Raw genomic sequence first — 6,769 nt, forward strand, 5'->3', positions numbered from 1 at the left:
GACGCTGCAACTTTACCTTTAAATCTCAAGTATAAATGTTGCTCTAAGTCTTAAGTCTTTTCTCAGAGAATCAAAGTCAGTATGATATCTTAATTTTAGTACTTTTGTTATGTTTTCTTGTCTCTGTAAGGAAGGAGGGTGCGTTTTATTAATTCAGCAGTGGGAAAGAACATGAGTATAGAAGCACAAAGGCGCACCCACCCACACTCACAGAGTAACACATCTTTGTCATACTAATTGTGTAAATAGAGGGATGCTAGAGACAAGCCAAGATTCCGGCTCAGTTACCATGGCTTAACTTCCCATCGCTGTGAGAGACTCTTCTCTAGTGGCTGCAAACCACAATACTGGCTTTGTTGAATGCATCTAAATGTACGTACTTGTGTGTGTCAGTGTGTGTGTGTGTGTGTGTGTGTGTGTGTGTGTGTACTGCAAGTGTCGGCACATGCTGAAGTAAAGGTCACTCAGACAGACAAAGACAGAAGGGATCCACCCTGAATGACAAGATAAAAATGATCCATTGCAGGCGAGTCATTATGGTTTTATCACACTCGCCCATGCTGTCACTCAGTGGTCGCTTTGCTTCTCAATCTCAGTCTTTAGGAGAATCATCTGAGGCCCCACTCTCAGCATTTCCTGTCTAGTACAATAGTATTTCCTGTGTCTGTATGCATGTTGTCGCGTGGGGGTAGAGTGCCTTCAGATCTCTGTGAGAAAACATCTGGACAATACTGTCACAAACGTTGGGCTATGATAGGACTTAGTTGTGCACATTTGGCATGTATTATTACTTGCCAAGGCTTAAGGAGTAATATGGCAGATTGTACTTCATTATAAGAAACACATACTCTGGAGGATTAATGTGTTTGTGTTATAATAAGTGCATCAACAATCCCAGACCCACTCATTTCTTAAAAGCAATTCCATCACAGCCTCAAGTAGTTTGCAATTTAAATGAAGAGAACATGAGGAAGTGAGTCATTTCTATAACCTGCATAATCTACTGTGAACATGGCATGCACTCACCCATTGAAGTTTGATTCCTCAGGGTGTTGGAGGTGCGTAATCTTTCCAGTTTACATCATAAAAAGGTGATGGAAGAACAGACATCATGCACTGGGTGGAGGTGGCATATACAGGAACCTGCAGACCAGGAAGAGCCATCATGTCTCACATGTTCCACCAGACGCCTGCATGAAGAAAATGGAGGCAGAAGGAGAGAACTTATATTCATAAAGACAGTCAATGTGCATGGATGTCAACATTCATTTTGATAGACAGAACAGTGAATAACAGTGGTCACTCTCTGGTCTAGCTGTGTGCTTTAAATTCACGATCCATTTCTGCCCTAGTAAATTATGGCAAGTCTGTTTTGTGTTAGGAATTTTATTTCCTTCTTGTTTACTATTCTGACTCCATCAGCTTTGTAACCTGAGGGAGTCCACCATATTTAACAGTTTGCTGCCATCTTGTGGTGAAGTCATATTATTACCTTCCTGTAGTTTGGCTCAGGTATTGCCAGTGTATTTTAAATATCCCAATTTTTTCAAGACTTCTGGCAGACTTATTTTTAACAAGATTTGTAAATTGAAGGGTTTAAATGTTCTCTAGTTATGAATTTTCAAACAAATTTGTTCCTAATGTGCTATGGGTTTCTATTCTACATGATAAAGAGATAAAAAAAACATCACCCCTCTATGGAAATTTCTTGTAGTGTAAATGCAATAATGCATATTGTACAAACTTAACCCAGTCTAGTTAACCCAGTCGGGCCCAGAGTCAGAATCAAGAGAATATTCCCAACAAGCACAGAAAGCCCCCACAGAGGTGAGCCCCTATTAGGCACAGGCAGCTGCTATATACCCCTACAACACACAGCACTGCAAGTCAGTTTGGATAAACTTTGGACACACACCCTGGGAGAAATACTGCACACAGTGCCAAACACACAGCAGTAAGTACACTGCACACTATTAGTAGTATAAAAAAAATCAGTTATGTGTCAGTTGCGAACGAGTCTGCTCTATGAGCTGGCTCTTTCTTTTTTAATTGTTTTGGTAAATGAATACAAGACAGAATAATGGGATGATCCTGTCACATATTTGTTAGATACAATCCAGGAACATCATATTTTGATAATAACATTAAGAGCCAAGCCTAGCGTGAACATTTAAATCACGAAAGAAAACCAAAAAAAAGCATGGCAACAAATAAAGAACGTTCTCAACAGAGCACAAATATGTTTTTGTCTTACGTTATGTCATTGAAATTAAATTGAAATATGTGCCGGTATGGAGTTGTGTAATCATTTATTAACCATACTATTTCACTAGTATTGTGTCATTTTGTTATAGTACAACTAGGATGGTTATTCTTGACATATCACACTTTTTAATCATCAATATGAACAAAAAAATTCAAGGTGTTGCAGATGAGGAATCTTGCATATTTATTTCCTTCAACAGCTAAAGGAACAGTGTGTAAGATTTAGGGAGATTTAGTGACATCTAGTGGTGGGGATTGCACATTGCAACCAGCTAAACCTCTCCCGATTAGAAATCCCTCAGAGTTCTTTGTTCAGGAGGTTTTTACCAGGAGACAATGTGTCCACTGGTCTCCTCCTCCCCAAAACAAACAGACCAGGTAATTAATACAAGTAAAAACATCAAATAAATTAGTTTTGAGTTCCAAATCAGGGGCTGAAACCAAATGCCTGGACTTTACTGTACTTGCAGACTTTGCGGGCACCTCCTGGGAATTCTAGGGATGCTGAGGGCTGTCCAAAATCACAATTCAACCAGTCCACAAGGGTCCTCAAGAGGACTTTATGCAGACTTCCAGAGTCCACTCAGGGTGCAGACCTCACCAGACTTCACTGATTTAATAACCCACAATTCATTGCACTACGGACGTGAGGTGTTTAAAAAAAAATAATAATAATTGAAATGTGTAAAATAGTTATTGATAGTAAGGCCTATTAAAATCCTACTTGAATTGCATAGGCCAGAAATAATAGGCTATTCAACCTCATCATAAGTACAGGCTGTAGAGGTAATGAAAATGCATTTAATTATTGCGGCCACAGCTACAGTTTTCCCTCTGTTCATCTAACATCGAAAAATCAATTGATTATATTATTCTAGTAGGCTACATTTGATAAGTTTAAGTAGGCTAAGTTTAATTTGTATTTATTGATAATTTATATAATGACTGTGCACTGTGTGACGATACTACATTGCCAGACAAAAATATTGGGATATTAGGCTGTATCTATTTTTACCCCCACTCCTATTTAATAGGCTAAAAATATCCGAAAAAACACAAAAGACAGTCCTCTAAGTAATACCCAATTTTACTGAGTTTTAATCTTGTCCTTATTTAAAACATTTCTGTTTTGAACACATGTACACTGTTATAGAGATTAGAGATGTACCAATACCACTTTTTCCTTCCCGATACCGATTCCGATCCCTGAACCTTAGGCATCTACCGATACTGAGTACCGATCCGATACCAGCGCGTAAAATAAAAATGGATGGGATATGAATTGTTGTATGTCTCAACTCCTAAAACTCTATGTAAAATATTGAGAAATAAATACATAATAGTAGAATGAATGCCATATAACTTTTTTATTATTATTATCCAGTGTTGACACAGATCAAGACACAGGTTAAAGTGCAGCCACACTTTTGGTGTTTGGTAAAAAAGTCATTTTAAAGGCTACAGTAGAATGCTTTTTAAACTCCGCTCCATTTCCGTTTCGTTTGCCTGTAGCGTGAGTATACGTAATGACGTAAGGCATTACGTGGTATCAGATTGGTTGTACTCCCTGATACCCCATACCGCATTTTACAGTGTGTTCACACCAGGCGCGAGGTGAATTTTTCGCGCGATAAGATTACATACAAAGTCAATGTAAAGACGCGAATAGACGCGAATTTGCGCCGGCGGCGCAAATGGCACGAATTGCGCGAAGAGGCGAATGGAGCGAACATGCGAAATTCGCGTCATTCGCCTCTTCGCGCAAGTTCAAAATATTGAACTGAGCGAAATATTTGCTTGATGCTGTGTCGGGGCAGCCTATCAGCGTTGAGATTTTCCTGTCGTCACCGACGTGCCGCTGTCCTGCCTGTCCCTGTCCCGCGTTGTTCCGAAAATGGAGGACAAGCTATTAATAGCTGTTTGTGGCCACCCTGAGCTTTATGACGTTACGTCCCCAAATTATAAGCTTCGGACCAAGAAAGACCTGGCATGGAGGAAAGTGAGTGAGGAGGTCGGTCTGCCTGGTAAGTTTTGAAAATTGATTCCGGCTGTACTTGGTACTTTTATATCAATATTCGCAAGTTGTGTACTCTATGACTCGTGCGAATGACCCGTGTGAATGTCGCGAGTAAAAACAAATATTATATATATAATAATATATCAAGCATCTTAGAGTGCCATTTTAGTCTTAAGTGCTGAGAATTTGTGAAATTTAGTCCTACTCTCAAACTTAAGAATAAAAGCTATTTATCAACCTCCTCAAGTCTAAGAATCACTCCTACTCCCCCAGATATTTAAGAGACCTCCAGAGGTGTCCTAAGTGGTTAGGAGTTGCCAGTAGAGGATGGCACTGAGGCGAGAGAGACCTGCGCGAACGTTCCGGGAGTGGAAGGATGTCCTGGCTTTGTTTGATGACGAGCAGCTGATCAAACGGTATCGTTTGGACAAAGTGGGTATTATTATTGTCACAGATTTAATAAGGGACGTCATCTCATCAGTAACATCACGCAGCAGAGCTTTCACGGCAGAATTAAAGGTCATCACAATGCTTCCATATCTTGCCACTGGAAAAATGCAACAGTATAACGCTGATTATTTGGGGCCATCACAACCGTCAATTAGCAAAATTGTTATGGAAACAATAATGGCCCTTACTGCTCCTCACCTTGTCATGCAGAAACAATAATGGCCCTTACTGCTCCTCACCTTGTCATGCATTTCATTGACTTCCCAACTACACCCGGGTAATTCAACAGAAGCAAACTGCATTCATGCAAATAGCTGGCTTCCCTGGAGTGGTCGGTGCAATCGATGGCACAGGCACGCATATTAGGATCATCGCTCCAAGCGTGGACGAGAGCGTTTATGTAAACAGGAAAAGGTACCACAGTATCAACACGCAAGTAGTGTTTGATGCAGACTACAACATCTTGGATGTGGTACCCAAGTGACCTTGGTCCACCCATGACGCAAGAATCCTAAATGAAAGTGGCCTGAAGCAGCTGTTTGAGAGGCACATTGTGCCACCTGGGTGTCACCTAATTGGGGATAAGGGATATCCCTTACGCCGCTGGCTTCTTACCCCTTATCAGATGCCACAGACACAAGGCCAAATGAACTATAACAGGTTAGCCCAACAAAATGCCTAATTGTTTTAAATTTAAAATGTTTAATTCAGTTTATAGAATTTGGTTTAATAGGAGGGTTTATTCTCATCACAGGGCACACAAAAGCACAAGAAGTGTGGTGGAGAGAGGAATTGTCAGTGGAAGCGCAGATTCCACGTTCTGCATTCAGAAATACGGCACTGGAGTGTGCCATATCATTATGGCATGTGCAATACTGCACAACATTTGTAAGGCGCGCAATGTCCCACTGCCACCAGCAGACGATGATGATGACGATGAGGGAGGAGATGGAGATGCGAGCGTCCCTAGAAACATCCATCCATCTGATAGTATCTCTTCTTCTCTCCAGTTTGGTTTTCTTTTTGATTCCATGTTGGTTTCAGCTTGGTGGACTGTGGCTGCAGTATATAGAGCCACTCAGTTAACCGCACACAAGTAAGTTGCCTAATTAATGAATTGGAAAGATAAGGAAACATTTATTTTTGATTCATTGCCAATGTATATTTTATGTTTTGTATTATTTGTAGATTATTGTCAAAATATACACTCCCATTGTCCATTTAACTATTCACTGAGATATTTCTAAGATATTTATATATTCTTAGATAAGGGATTCCCTTCAGTGATTGGTCATTTCTATGGACTTGGAAGTGACATCACCTAAAATTCCGTACATAGTACTGTCGTGATTCAGCTCTGAGACCTACACTTAAGATTCAGTCCTACACTTCACTAAAAGTATGAGTAGGACGCTTGATAACTAACTTTTAAGTGCAGCTTTCAGCGAAGAATTTTTTTAGTCATAAGTCGACTCTTAGCAGTGCTCTTAGGAGTAATTCTAAGAAGCTTGATAAATACGGGCCCAGACGTCCAGGAGGGTTTTAGCGGGAACCGAATTATCCGCTGTGGTTTCCTCCAAAAAACAAACGGATACGGTGAGTTAAACCAGTAAAAACGCTGAATAAAGTAGCTTCGCCTTATTAATCAGTGTTTCTCCCACTCTGTTTGACATGTCGGAGATGGGCCGTTATGACACGCCCACTTTTTAACGGCTAAATCCTCCAACCGTTACATCCCACCTGCCTGTCACTTTTAACGGCACTGGTTAAGCACCTAAAAGCGCCCATAATGCCAGCTGAGGTACCAAAAGAGTGATGCGGACTTCCTGCTTGAAGCGGCATGATGCTAACAGCTAAGCTAAAGGCACCTACTTACCTCCCGCTTCCTCTCTGTCTGAAAGAAGTCACCCAGCCTCACCTGCTGACAGGACTCAGGAGCAGCTTCTTCACTATCGGCAACAAGATGCTAACACCACCCTCCCGCCACAGAGCCAAAGCCACGGTCAAAGCTGCTGCATCAAAGAGCATGGATACCAA

This window comes from Epinephelus moara, chromosome 1 (assembly GCF_006386435.1).
Source record: "Epinephelus moara isolate mb chromosome 1, YSFRI_EMoa_1.0, whole genome shotgun sequence".
Lineage (NCBI taxonomy): Eukaryota > Metazoa > Chordata > Actinopteri > Perciformes > Serranidae > Epinephelus > Epinephelus moara.